Consider the following 14,793-nt stretch of genomic DNA (forward strand, 5'->3'; position numbering starts at 1 on the left):
TGAAAGGACCCCTTTAAGTGGGATGAAAATCCCCAAAATGTGTTAGCCCAGACCTTGTCATGACATTCATTCATCATGGGGGGCTTTCTACTGTAGTGTGTACTGATTTACAACTACATTATGCTTATACTTTTTTTTAGCCAGATCAGATCAATACCTCTCCCTCCAGAGCTTTTGTGCCCGTCCACAATCTAGTAACGCCATGCCAGATTTGACACTACGTCAATATTTCTATGGGGTTTTTCCTTGATAGATACATTTTGACAAATAAAGCATTAGCACGCGTGGCTGCAGAGCAGTCATTGTACCAGCTCTCCAATGCCTGGCGGATTCCAGGTACATATCGTGCATGAAATAATTATTCAAAATGCACAAAAGTAATTTCCTCCAACATGTACGACGTGTGATGGAAATCAGCCGCAAGAAAGCTGCCAACGAAAAGCAAGAACTCTTTCCTCGATGGCCCGGGAACAGATTAATAACTCGGATCCTAGAAGATTACTGAAGCAGATATTACCCATTGATTGTACATAGCACTGTGCAAAGACACTTCAGAACCCAGCAGTGCTGTGCGCTATGGTCCCCCGTCGCCGACGCGTTTCTTTGTGATTCTTCACTACTTAGGGGAGTCAAGCTGTTTTACACATATACAGTATATATAAGTATAATCTGATACTACAATATTTCCTACTGGGCTTTCCAGAGAGTCAATCATGCTTGCTGAACTACTGAATAAAGCAGGATTTGGGTACATTAATAAGGACAAAAAGGTGAACTAAAGCTGTAGCAAAGTTACTTATCAGGGGGGAAACTTGAAGCTCCTGGACCACAATGCAATATCTGTACTTACTATTTGCCATGTATAATATTACTGTATTATCATGCAGTAGAGCGGCTTTTGGACCTGGGGCAATTGCCACCTTTGCACCCCCGATAGCTATGCCTTCATCCTGTTATGTGAAGAATACTGAACACTGAGTAGCTATGCAAACATTTTGCTTTACTTTTCTTGTACTGACCTTACTTTATATGTTTTTTTTGTGAGGAGGGTGATGATGGCACGTGAGTAAAATTATACTGACTAACTAGCTTACAAGTGAAGTCAACTGGATGTTACGGTGTTGTTCCTGTTTTATATGCTGTGTTGTGCAAAGGCCAGTCTAGCCCCTAAAGTCTGCATCCACATTAGACTAATGCTGGCTACACCCACTGATAACGAGGGGTTAAGCCAAAAGTCTAAAGGCCTCGTCACACTAAGCGACGCTACAGCGATCCCGACAATGATACGACCTGTCAGGGATCGTTGCTGCGTCACTATGTGGTCGCTGGTGAGATGTCAAACAGTCAGATCTTCCCAACGACGCAGCAACGATGCGGCGCCCCGTAACGATCTGTATAACGATGCACGCCTATGTGTTTCTGTGTCTGGGTCGTTAACAAGGTCGTTGGTAAGGTGTCAAACACACCGATGCATGCTACCCAGCGGGGCTTCAACGATCAAAGAAATGTCCAGACCATTCCGACACGACCAGCGATCTCACAGCAGGGGCCTGTCGCTGCTAAGTGTCAAACGTAGTGAGATCGCTGCTGAGGTCGCTGTTGCGTCGCAAAACTTGTGACTCAGCAGCGATCTCGCTAGCGATCTCGCTTAGTGTGACGGGGGCTTAATGCGGCCAAATTACTGTCGTCGGAGTGAAACATACAGCTTGTCCAATTTCGGACAGCAACCTTTTTGTTTTCCTTGAGATAAGCCACCGCAAGGAATGTCTGGCAGTGGCTTTCTCAAAGAGAAAACGGGTACATTTGATGGAGTGAGGACTCCCGTGCATGGGTGAGATGGCCAAAATCGCTGCTGGCTGAACAATCTGCCAAACAATTATTTGGCTGACAGCCATCAGAAGTGTATGGAGGGTTTAACATGTTATTTGTGGGTACTATTAAAAATGATGACAATTACAGTCTGTATTTGCACAGGAAAGGTAGGTGGGGTCACTGGTTACCATTGATAAAGGTCGTGCCTAGCAAATACTTTCCAAAAGTGAGATTTCCTGGGCAGTTTGGGGGCTGTATCCGGGATTACTGAGATGTGGAGCACAAATGTCCCATTTTTGGTGGATTTTCTGGTGCTGTGTTTTAGTGCTTTTGTAAGGACACAAGGCACTGAGGAAGCAGAAGAGCATGAAGGCGTGGCAGAGGGGAGGCGTTTGACCAGGCCTCTGGGGACAGAGTTGTCAGGGAAATGAGCTGAGGAGAAAAACAGCACGTGTGCAAATTCTGAGGTGATTCTGACGCCGGAGGGAGACACAGGCACAACAGTATATTTCTTTTATTTAACAACTATTCTGACGCTGGGTGGAGAGACACTTCTTGTCCCATATGTTACGAAATGAAGTAATTTGAGAAAGTTAGAGCCCTTGGGCGCACTCATTGTACTAGTTTGGAAGAAGGATGGGACCTTGAGGTTCTGCGTAGATTATCAATGGTTGAACGCTTGTACGGTGCCAGATTCCTATCCCCTGCCGTGTATTGAAGAGTCCCTGCCTGCTTTAGGAAAAGCTAAATATTTCTCCTCCCTCGATCTGGCCACAGGCTACTGGCAAATTCCTATGGCCGATAAGGATCGGTCGAAGACTGCCTTTATCCTCCCCATGGGTCTATTCGAGTTCAACCGGATGCCCTTCGTCTTAACTAACGCACCTGGAACTTTTCAACTGTTGATGGAGAGATGTCTTGGGGATCTCACTTTCGAAGCAACCTTAATCTATCTGGATGATATTGTAGTATTCTCCTCCACCTTCGAAGAACATCTCAGTCGGTTAGAACAAGTGCTAGAGAGGCTCCAAAAGCATGGACTGAAAATTAAACCTCGGAAATGTCACTTGTTCCAGAGGGAGATTGAGTATCTGGGGCACATCGTCTCCAGTGCTGGGGTCTATCCCACCCCCGAAAAAGTGTCGGCTGTACAGAAGTGGCCCATTCCGACTAATATTAGAGAGCTAAGAGCGTTCCTGGGCCTGGCAGGTTGCTATCGAAGATTCATCAAAGATTTTGCCAAAATAGCGACCCCGCTGCACGAGCTTCTGAGAGGATCAGCTGGGAAACCTAAACAATGGGCCATTCAATGAGGGGCCTGACAGGAAAAAGCCTTTTGTGACCCAAAGATGGTATTAACAAACGCTCCCATATTGGCCTATGCCGACTTCTCTCAACCTTTCTTACTATAGTCCGATGGAAGTCTGCACGACTTAGGAGCAGTATTAGCGCAAATTCAAGAAGTCAAAGAACGGGTGATTGCATATACTATTCGATCACTGAGAGAAACCGAAAGGAACCCTGATAACTACAGTTCATTCAAGTTAGAGCTACTAGCGCTAGTCTGGGCCATGACTAAAAAGTTTGCTGAGTATCTGTCAGGTTCAGAGGTTCAGGTGAGAACCGATAACAATCCCCTTGCTCATCTCGAAAATGCAAAGATAGGAGTGCTGGAGCAAAGGTGGGTTGCCAGAATGTCCAAGTACTGGTACAGAATCGCGTATCCGTCAAAAGCTCAGAATACCCATGCCGATGCGCTGTCTTGAGTCACTCCAATAAGTCCAAAGGGAGACACAGATGAAGATCTAGAAGGCGATGAGATCCCGGATTTCACTCGTTTCGCAGATGCCGTGGTGGCTGCTCAAGAAAAAGAAGGCGGTCGTAAACCCACCCAAGTCCTGGGACACCCAAGGGATGAGTGGATTTATCTCCAGAAGTCCAATCCCGAACTTGCGGATCTGAGGAAGTGGGTTACCTTGGGGCAGAAACCTGATCAAGAGTTAAGAGCGTCTCTATCAGCTAGTACGTTGCAGGTCTTAGGCCAATGGGAACGACTTGTCATGAAGAATGGTCTGCTGTGCCGAATGATTCAGGTGCCTCGGGAGATGGACGTCACCTGGCAAGAGGTGATCTCTGAAGACAGGGCGATGAGTCTGGCAAAGGAAGTTCATGAACGAGGGGCCCATTTCGGCACTGAAAAGACTTTCCGATGGCTGCAACAATTAGTGTACTGGCCTCAGCTGCGACAGACAGTGGAAGAAGCCTGTCGAAGGTGCCGTGAGTGTGAGCTAACCAAGCCTCCAGAACAAAGGGCACTAGTCCAAACTATAAAGACGTCTGCCCCGTTGGAAGTATTGATTGTGGATTACTTGATGATTGGAACATTGTACAATGGTTATGAGCATTGTTTGGTAATGACTGACCTCTTCACAAAGTTCACTGTGGTCACTCCAACTCGAGATCAGATGGCAGCAACAGCAGCCAAAGCAATTTGCCGAGATTTCATCCATGTGTATGGGTGCCCGAAGAGAATTCATTCAGATCAAGGAGCCTGCTTCTAAGGGAAGATAATGGAGGAAGTGCACCATCTCCGCGGTATAGATAAATCCCGGACCACGCCATACCACCCACAGGGAAATGGAGCTTACAAATGCTTCAATAGAACTCTGTTACAAATGCTACGAACACTGGAAGAAGATCAGAAAATGAGGTGGCTTGAGTTTGTCTGCAAGTTGGTGTGGGTGTATAACAATCAGGTTCATGCGACCACTGGATACTCACCCTACACATTACTGTTTGGGCGAGGTGGTCGAGAAATTACCAAATTAGGACTAGAGTAAGAGGATGAATATCCGGGAAGTCACCCAACTACCTGGGTTAGGGGACATCGACTTCAAATGATGAGACTCTTGGTGGAACAGAGACTTAAGGAGATAGAATACCATGTCAAAAGTCCAACACAGGAAGAACCCCTTCAGGCTGGAGAGCGGGTGTTAATACAAGCCAAGCGACCCAAGAATAAGTTAGATTACTGGTGCGAAGAAGTGCCCTATCGAATTGTGAGGCGAGTCCACCCAAATAGCCTGGTTTATGAAGTTCGACCGGAAGGTGAAGAGAGTGCCCCGACGCCAGTGTTGCACAGAAATATGCTTCGCCCATGCCTTTCTGAGGCAGAAAAACGGGAAAAGGTGCTCCCCCTGAAGACCCCACTAGAAAGTTACTAGGGGATCAGCAGACGCCAGAGCGGCATCGTGAAAGTGGATAGAGTTACGGGGGAAACGGACAGCGAGTTGTGATAGTAACAGAGTATTGCCAAAGCTTTAAAAGACTGCCCATTGCCCACTAAAGTTAATATAGTTCCCCTTCCCTCCAATAGATCATTTTAAACTACCAGCCCCTGAATTCTAGTGTATTCTAATAATTTATTCTGTTATGTGATTTACTGCTTATTTTACTGTCAAATGTTGTAAAGAAATTATTAGCATATTACACATGTTTTACAGTTTATATTAGTTGTTAAATAAAAGAAATATACTCTTGTTTCACCTGTGTCTCTGCTGTTGCATACTGTTTACCTGCATTATACTTCTGTGAGGCACGGTATGCAAGCAGTAAAATGATGCAGTGTTGTAGCAGAATTGGCTGTGGAAAACAACTGTGGGCCTGTCAAAATGATGTTGTCTTGTCTTGCAAAGCACTGAGTACTAAGGCTGAGGGACATTTAGGCTGCATGCTCACTATGCGTTTTTCAAGCGTTTTTGCAGCGGAATTTCCGCAGCGAAAACGCTTAAAAAACGCTTGGTAATACGTGCCCCATGGTCCCCAATAATAATCCGCATGTGCTGTGCACATGCTGAGGAAATTTCCGCTGCGGATTATCATTGCGGAAAAATACGCAGCATGTCCATTAATTTTGCGGACATGCAGCGTAATTGCCTCCATTGACTTGCATTGAATCGTTTAACCCTTTCGCAACCTTGGGTTTTGTCGTTTTTGCTTTTTCGTTTTTTGTTCCCAGCGCCATAGCGTTTTTATTTTTTGGACAATATGGCCGTGTGAGGGCTTATTTTTTGCGGGACAAGTTGTACTTTTCAACGCCATTACTAGTTTTACCATATCGTGTACGGGAAAACGGGAAAAAAATTCCAAGTGAGGTAAAATTGCAAAAAAAGTGCAATACCACAGTTGTTTTTTATTTCTTTTTTTTACCACGTTCACTGAATGCTAAAACTGACCTGCCATTCTTATTCTCCAGGTCATTATGAGTTCGTAGACACCAAACATGTATAGGTTATTTTATATTTAAGTGGTGAAAAAAAATTCCAAAATTTGGTAAAATTTTTTTTTAAAAAAATAGCGTCATTTTCCGAGACCTGTAGCGTCTCCATTTTTCGTGATCTGGGGCCGGGTGAGGGCTTATTTTTTGCGCGCTGGGCTGACGTTTTTATTGATAACATTTTGGGGTAGATCCGATGTTTAGATCGCCTGTTATTGCATTTTATTGCAATTTTGCGGCGACCAAAAAACGTAATTCTGGCTTTTAGAATTTTTTTCTCGTTACACCGTTTACCGATCGGATTAATTCTTTTTTTATATTGATAGATGGGGCGATTCTGAACGCGGCAATACCAAATATGTCTATGTAGGGTTTTTTTTTATATATTTTATTTTGAATGGGGCGAAAGGGGGGTGATTTAAACTTTTATATATTTTTTTTTTTTTTTAATATTTTTAAAAACTTTTTTTTTTCACTTACTGCATGCTTCAATAGTCTCCATAGGAGATTAGAAGCCGCAGTTGTCTGATCGGCTCTGCTACAAACAGGGGACCAGCAGATCCCCTGCATGCAGCAGAAATGGTCCTGTGCTATGAGCGCCGACCACTAGGTGGCGCTCATAGCGACCAGATCATGACAACCACAGGCGTCTGCTGCAGACCCTGGGTTGTCATGCCCACCCATCGGTGACCCGCGATTACGTGACGGGGTCGCCAATGGGCGGGGCTTATGACGCACAACTCGGAAGCGCGCGTTAAATGCCACTGTCGGAGAGTGACAGCGGCATTTAACATGTTAACAGCCGCGGGTGGATCGCGATTCCACCCGCGGCTGTTGCGGGCACATGTCAGCTGTAAGAATCAGCTGACATGTGCTCGGTTCAGTGAGGGCTCAGCGCAGCAGCCCTCACTGAACGGGGGGTACGCAAATGTGCGTACTAATACGGCATGGGCTGTAAAGGGGTTAATATCCGCATGACTGCATGTGCACATGTGGATATTAAGCGATTCAATGTGCGGATGGTACCCAGGTCTGGAGAAGAGGAGACTCTCATCCAGACCTGGGTACCATGGTACCTATTAAAAAAAGAATTTAAAATAAAAAATAAAGATTATACTTCCCTTCCGATGGCCCCCGGTCTCCTCAGCGATGCGTCCGGTGTGTTGGGCGGCTCGCGCTGGTGTGAAAGGACCTTTCATGAAGTCATTTAGTCATGTGACAGGTCACACGACCGCTGCGGTCGTGTGACCTGTCACATGACTAAATGACATCATGAAAGGTCCTTTCACACCAGCGCGAGCCGCCCAACACACCGGACGCATCGCTATGGAGAACGGGGGCCATCGGAAGGGAAGTATAATCTTTATTTTTTATTTTTTACCATTCTTATTCTTTTTTTTTTTAACTATTGCTTGGTCACACTATATAAATCCATGCCGGTTGCATGGATTTATATAGTGTGACCAAGTTGTCAAGCACTTTTCCAAGTGATGCTAAAATCGCTTGGAAAAGCACTTGATAACCCGCATGCAGAAATGCATGCAAAAACGCTTGACAAACTCTTCTACCTGGCAGGAAAAACGCATGTAAAATCCACATGCGTTTTTCCTGCCAGGAAGATGTGGAAAAAATATACAGCATTTCTGCATCGTGGGCACTTAGCCTTACAGCAAATTTGTTCCTAAATGTCGAGTCCACACCCCCCAAGCATTACCAAAAGGTCAGAGCAAGTCAAACCCTTGTCTTCCTGGTTTCTGAGCTCCGAAATTGTATTGCTGTGAGTTACTGTAACCACCAAGCTGTATACCATACACTGTAACTACTAAGTTGTATGCTATATACTGTAACCACCAAGCTGTATACCATACACTAAAACAACTAAGATGTATGCTATAGACTGTAATTACTAAGGTGTATACCATAGACTGTATGCACCAAGCTGTATATCATAGAGTGTATTCACCAAGCTGTATATCATAGACTGTAATCACCAAGCTGTATACCATACACTGTAACTACTGTACTAAGATATATGCTATAGACCAGGGGTCTCAAACACGCGGCCCGCAGGCACCATAGACTTGGTCCAGGAGCCGCCGACATCAGCACTTTATTTCAGTTGAATGTCCCCATCCAGGTCCCCATATTGTAGGTATGTCCCCATCCAGGTCCCCATATTGCAGGTATGTCCCCAGTCAGGTACCCATATTGTAGGTATGGGCCAGCAGCTAACATCTGCGTTCCGGCAGCGGCATATGACGTCACTGACATGCACAGTCTCTGCGCGACAATACACTTCAATTGAATACGCGTCCAAGGACGTAACTACGATATGGGGACCTGGATGGGGACATACCTACAATATGGGGACCTGGATGGGGACATGCCTACAATATGGGGACCTGGCTGGGGGCATATCTACTATATGGGGACTTAGATGGGGACATACCTACGATATGTGGACCTGGATGGGGACCTGGGTGGGGACATACCTCTGATATGGGGACTAGGATGGGGACATACCTACGATATGAGGACAAGGATGGGGACTTACCTACGATATGGGGACCTGGATGGGGGGCATTACTACAAGATGGGGACCATGATGGGGGATATTACAACAGATGGAGACCATGATGGGACACAGTACTACAATATAGGGACCAGGATGGGTACATTACTCCAAGATGAGGACCAGGATGAGGCATTACTACAAGATGAGGACCAGGATGGGGCATTACTTCAAGATGGGGACCAGGATGGGGGACATTACAACAAGATGGGGACCAGGATGGGGCATTACTACAAGACAGGGACCAGGATGGGGCATTATTACAAGATGGGGACCAGGATGTGGCATTACTACAAGATGGGGACCAGGATGGGGCATTGTTACAAGATGGGGACCAGGATGGGGCATTACTACCTTGCCCGCCAGTCTGTCTAACAGTCCTGTCCGCCAGTCTGTCTAACAGTCCTGCCTGCCAGTCTGGCTAACAGTCCTGCCTGCCAGTCTGTCTACCTGCCGTCCCCGCAACCTGCTTACCCAGAGCATCTGCCAGTTACCTTCCGAGCCCGCCAGCCCTCTTACCCGGAGCACCTGCCAGTTACCTGCCGTGCCCGCCAGCCTGCTTACCCGGAGCACCTGCCAGTTACCTGCCGTGCCCGCCTGCCTACCCGGAGCACCTGCCAAGTTACCTGGCGTACCCGCCTGCTTGTCTCCCCGGATCACCCGCCAGCCTACCTGCCGTGCTCATCCGCTGTACTGGTCAGTTCCGGTCATCTGACTCATGGGAGTCACCTGCTCTCACACAAAGTCGGTCCCAAAGTGGCACCTGGTTCCCCTGTCCGATCCCTCCTTGGTTCACGGAGTCGACTAAGCCGCCATGTGACCTGGGTCGGTCCGAGTAGTCACTTAGTTACACCCCTCTGGTCCCTCCTTGCATCAAAGCACAGAGGTTCCACCATCCGGATCCGTAACGCCAAGCTGTATATCACAGACTGTATCCACCAAGCTGTATATCATAGACTGTATCCACCAAGGTGTATATTATAGACTGCAACCACCAAGGTGTATCCCATATACTGTAACCACCAAGCTGTATACCATACACTGTAACTACTAAGATATATGCTATAGACTGTAATTACTAAGAAGTATGCCATTGATCGTAACCAACAAGCTGTATACAGGGCTGGTTTAAAAAAAAAAAAAAAGGGGGACCCTGTGTGAAGAAATGGAAACAGAGAGACCCCGCAGAATCCCACCACTGCCACCAATGTGAAGAAATGGCAACAGGGAGACCCCTACAGAATCCCACCCCTGCCACCACTTGTGATAGGTCCACACCTCGCCACCCGCCTGACATCACTATTACGTCAGACAGAGCATGTGGTACGGATCTACCCTTTGCACCAATGTGACGTTCCGCACCCCCTCGAGGACGCGTAAGGTCAGATTGGTGCTGTTCTACACAGACACCCCCTGTCCACATGGGTACAGGAAGGCACCAGGGAGTGAGAAGAGGTGGCCCACTCAGTCACTGATGTGACACCACACTCGCTCACACCCCTGACAGGCTGAAAGGCTCCTTCACTAGCCCCAGGGAAGCAGAGCCTGGTTGGCCTGGTAGAGCTGCCACCAGTTTCTATTAGATATAACGGACTTATATCAGGCTAGAAACCAGCTCAGTATCGTGTTCGTTGGACCGAACAACAGATGTGAGAGTTCGTGAATCGAGATAAAGAGAAGCCCAAGGTTAAATTATATATTTAATCGCCATAGGGGCACACTAGACATCACACTACACTGTGTTCCAAATTATTATGCAAATAATATTTTCTCAGATTTTCCCAAATTACCTATATGAATTGCAGTCATTGTAATTTTCCAGTCAAATAACTATTAGAATACAATTGAAAGGTTTTTGTACAAACTGCCTATGATAACAGTATATTTTTTAAAAAATAAAAAACTCAAACTGCACTCAAAATGCATGTTCCAAATTATTATGCACAGCAGAGTTTTCAATCTTTTCATTTTAATAAAGAACAAAAAAATGGTCATTTTTGAAATTATAAGCATTAGCAGGTTATTACAAACTGAAATCAAATAGTTTTCAACTCAAAACTTTATTCTAGGTGATGTTACATTTGCACATAGGACCGCTTGTTCGAAAGGAGGTCCTATGGATGGTTTCTGCTTCAATTGTTTTGCATGAGGACAGAATACCCTCCCAGAGCTGTTGATATACTGTTATCATAGGCAGTTTGTACAAAAACCTTTCAATTGTACTCTAATAGTTATTTGACTGGAAAATTACAATGACTGCAATTCATATAGGTAATTTGGGAAAATCTGAGAAAATATTATTTGCATAATAATTTGGAACACAGTGTATATACATAAGGATTATACATACACAATGTTCAGAGTTGCAAGCACAATGGTAGGGGTACAAAAGATATAAAACAGTTATTACGAGTTGGTTACCGATCAGATGGATGACCTGGCTGTCGGGGGAAGGGCTGCCACATGGGAGGCTTGCGGGCCCTTTATTTGTTGTTGCTGGTCTTTTCCCCCCACGACGTGACGTCACGACCTCCCAAGATAAAAAAAACACTGGGCTCTCGATGCGGGGACTTTTAAACTCTCTGGGTCACTCCCACTACTGCCCCCTGCTTGAGCCCAAGTCTCCACCCCTGGTCTAAACTCCCAAAAACTACAATGGGCTATACCTCCTTACTGGACGGTCCTAGGGAGCCAGTTCTGGTGTCATCGGACCCAACTGGGCCCCTGCTACGCATGGATACCAAGCACCTAGGGGACCCCGCAAGGCTGTGCCAGGTATCTCCCTTTCCGTACGCACTGGACTGTGCGGAAAGCTAGGGTGACATTCCCCATTCTCTTACGTTTCCAAAGATCTAGTTGGTTTGTCACTGGGATGTATCGTATTCCCATAACTAGATGTTGAATTATAGTATCTTACACAAAAGAGCACATGACCTGGGAGGGGGGCCTTCCTCGGCAGCTTGCAGCTGCTGTGAGGGATGTCACTCCGTGCTTCTCAGCCCCTTCCCTTCTGCTTGCTGCAAAAAGTGTTGAATTACATTGTGCGTTGAAGAACTCTTTAAAACCCTCCAAACAGTACACAGTGATTGACTTGGGATTATCTTGAATATTCTTCACACCTCCCCCCTTTAGAGGGCGCTATGGGGCAGCACCACCCAGTGTTCCCCCGTGCACCCGTCCGCAACTTCCCCTTGTCTGGATAAGCTGTCAGCATTGCCATGTTCGCAACCCTTTTCGTGGCAAATGGCGAAGTGGTACTGATGGAGCGCGAGGCTCCAGCGCAGCTACCTCCCATTCGTTCTGGACACAGTGTGTAACCAGCTGAGGGGATTGTGGTCTGTGTCCACGGTGAATTGGCGTCTGTAGAAGTATGGCTGCAGACGCTGCTGGGCCCACACAATTGCCAGACATTCCTTCTCCATTGTGGAATAGCCCACCTCGTTTGGCAGGAGCTTCCGGCTCAGGTACAAAACGGGATGTTCATGGCCCGTAGTGTCGACCTGGCTGAGCAGAGCACCGAGGCCAAAGTCGCGGCATCGGTCTGCACTACAAACGGTCACATGAAGTCGGCAGCCTGTAGTACCAGGGAGCAAGAAAGGACTGTCTTCAGCGCCCGGAAGCCATCTCACAGTCATTTGTCCAATCACCTTCTTGGTGAGGGCCGTCAGGGGCTTCGCCTGGCTACTATAGTGAGGGACGAACCTCCTATAGTACCCAGCGGTGCCCAGGAAGGACATCACCTGTTTCTTGGTCCTGGGCGTGGGCCAGGATGCGATGGCACCCACCTTCACAGGCTCTGGCTTCAGGGCTCCCCCGCCTACCCGGCGCCCCAGGTAGTGGACCTCACTCATACCCAGCTGTTACTTTTCCGGCTTAATGGTCAAGCCTGCCAGTTGGATCCGCCTGAGCATCTGCGCCAGATGCTCCAGGTGATCCTCCCTGGTGGGACTGAAGATGGCAATGTACGGCCGCGTACCCTTTGAGTCCCTTGAGCAGTGTGTTGACCATCTGCTGAAAAGTGGCAGGGGCATTCTTCATGCCGAGTGGCATCACCGTGGACTCATACAGTCCTAATGGGATGATAAAGGCAGAGCATTCCGGTGCCTCGGGGGTCAGGGGAATCTGCCAATATCCTCGGCTCAGATGCATGATGGTCAGGTGCTTGGCCTCGGCCAACTGATCAAGCAGGTTATCGATGCGCGGCATTGGGTACACATCGGTGATCATGACAGCGCTGAGCCCCCTGTAGTCCACGCAGAACCGGGTGGTCCGGTGTAACATCCCTGGCGGTGTGCTGGCATGGCTTACCACCTCCCACCATGCAAGACCGCCATCTTACCTATCAATCCAGGCTGCACACTTTGCTCCAGTACCTGCTGTGTCTCTTGTCTGATTTCTTAGGGCGGCGGCGCGGCTACTGCCTGATTCTTATAGTTACTGTGTGCGCACTCCTAATGCCTCCCCAGCCTATTGCTGTGAGTCACTGGATACTTAAATCCCCTCCACCCAGTAGGGGGTGCCTGAGCAACACTTTTCTTCAGTGTGTTCCTTGCAACTGAGTTGCCAGGTCCTGTCCTGTATCTTGTCTGTTCCGCCCCTGGGGGCTGTATACCCAGGCCTGTTACCTGTATCTGTGACTTCTAGTCTGTCTCCGCTACCCTGGGGGCTGAGTTCCCAGGCTCGTTCTTGTATCTTGTTCCTGGTTCAGTTCCTGTCTGAACTGTGTCCTAGCCCGTTACCTGTTTGTCTCTATGTCTGAACCTTCCCTTTTCCTGCAGTGTCTGAACCTGCACCTAACTCCAACTCGGTGTCTCTGAACTTCTGTTTGTGAATTTTGTGTACACTCGCTACTTCATTGTAAGTACCTTGTGTGTACCTGGTTCTGCTTGTTCACCGCACCTGCAGTTTCGCTCTGCTCTGCTTGTTCACCGCACCTGCGGTTTCGCTCTGCTCTGCTTGTTCACTGCACCTGCGGTTTTGCTCTGCTCTGCTTGTTCACCGCATCTGCGGGTTTTGCTCTGCTCTGCTTGTTCACTGCACCTGCGGTTTTGCTCTGCTCTGCTTGTTCACCGCATCTGCGGGTTTTGCTCTGCACTGCTTGTTTACCGCACCTGCGGGCTTTGCTCTGCTCTGCTTGTCTACCACACCTGCGGGTTTTGCTCTGCTCTGCTTGTCTACCACATCTGCGGGTTTTGCTCTGCTCTGCTTGTCTACCGCACCTGCGGCTCTGTTCCTGTGTCCCAGTCTGTACTGGTCCCTATCCTGCCTGTGTTCCTACGTGCCAGTACCTGCCAGTCTGCATGCCAGCCGTGCCTGCCAGTGCCCACCTGTCTGCATGCCAGCCGTGCCTGCCAGTGTCCACCTGTCTGCATGCCAGCTGTGCCTGCCAGTGCCCACCTGTCTGCATGCTAGCCGTGCCTGCCAGTGTCCACCTGTCTGCATACCAGCCGTGCCTGCCAATACCCACCTGTCTGCATACCAGCCGTGCCTGCCAGTACCCACCTGTCTATATGCCAGTCTAACCTGCCTGTTCCTGCATTCCCCGGTGTGGGTCAACAGCTGTGACCGGAGTCTGACCTGGAGTAGCACCTGGTCCCTCTGCTCGGTTCCTCCCTGGTTCACGGAGTCGACTGAGCCGCCGTGCGACCTTGGTCGGACCGGGTTGATACTTAGTTACGCCCCTCCAGGCACTCCTCGGTTCATGGTCCAGTGGGATCACTAATCATGCTCACGCCAGCCAGTCCGGGCGCGAGTGTAACATCCGGTCTTTCTTTGGGACGAGGACCATAGGCGAGGCCCAAGTGCTGCTGGAGTGTTGGATGACCCCCAGCTTCATCATCTCGTCAATCTACTGGCACATGTGCTGCTGTACTTCTAGGGAGACCCGATATGCTGAACGCCGGAATGGGGGGTGATCCCCGGTGTCCATGTGATGGACTTCCGACTCTGTCCTTCCGGGCTTGTTGCTGAACACATCCCGGAAGGGGTGTAGGGTTGCCCACATCTGGGACCATTGGTCCGACAGCAGCTGGTGGAAAACCTCCACGTCCGTGGTGGTCTCACCCTCCCTAGCTTGGGCGAGCATGTCTGGGAGAGTCTCCACCTCTCCCTCCTCTGGCAGATTGCACACGAG

This window comes from Phyllobates terribilis, unplaced genomic scaffold (genome assembly GCF_046119375.1).
Source record: "Phyllobates terribilis strain yellow unplaced genomic scaffold, ASM4611937v1 Scaffold_5__5_contigs__length_657084704, whole genome shotgun sequence".
Taxonomy (NCBI): Eukaryota; Metazoa; Chordata; class Amphibia; order Anura; family Dendrobatidae; genus Phyllobates; species Phyllobates terribilis.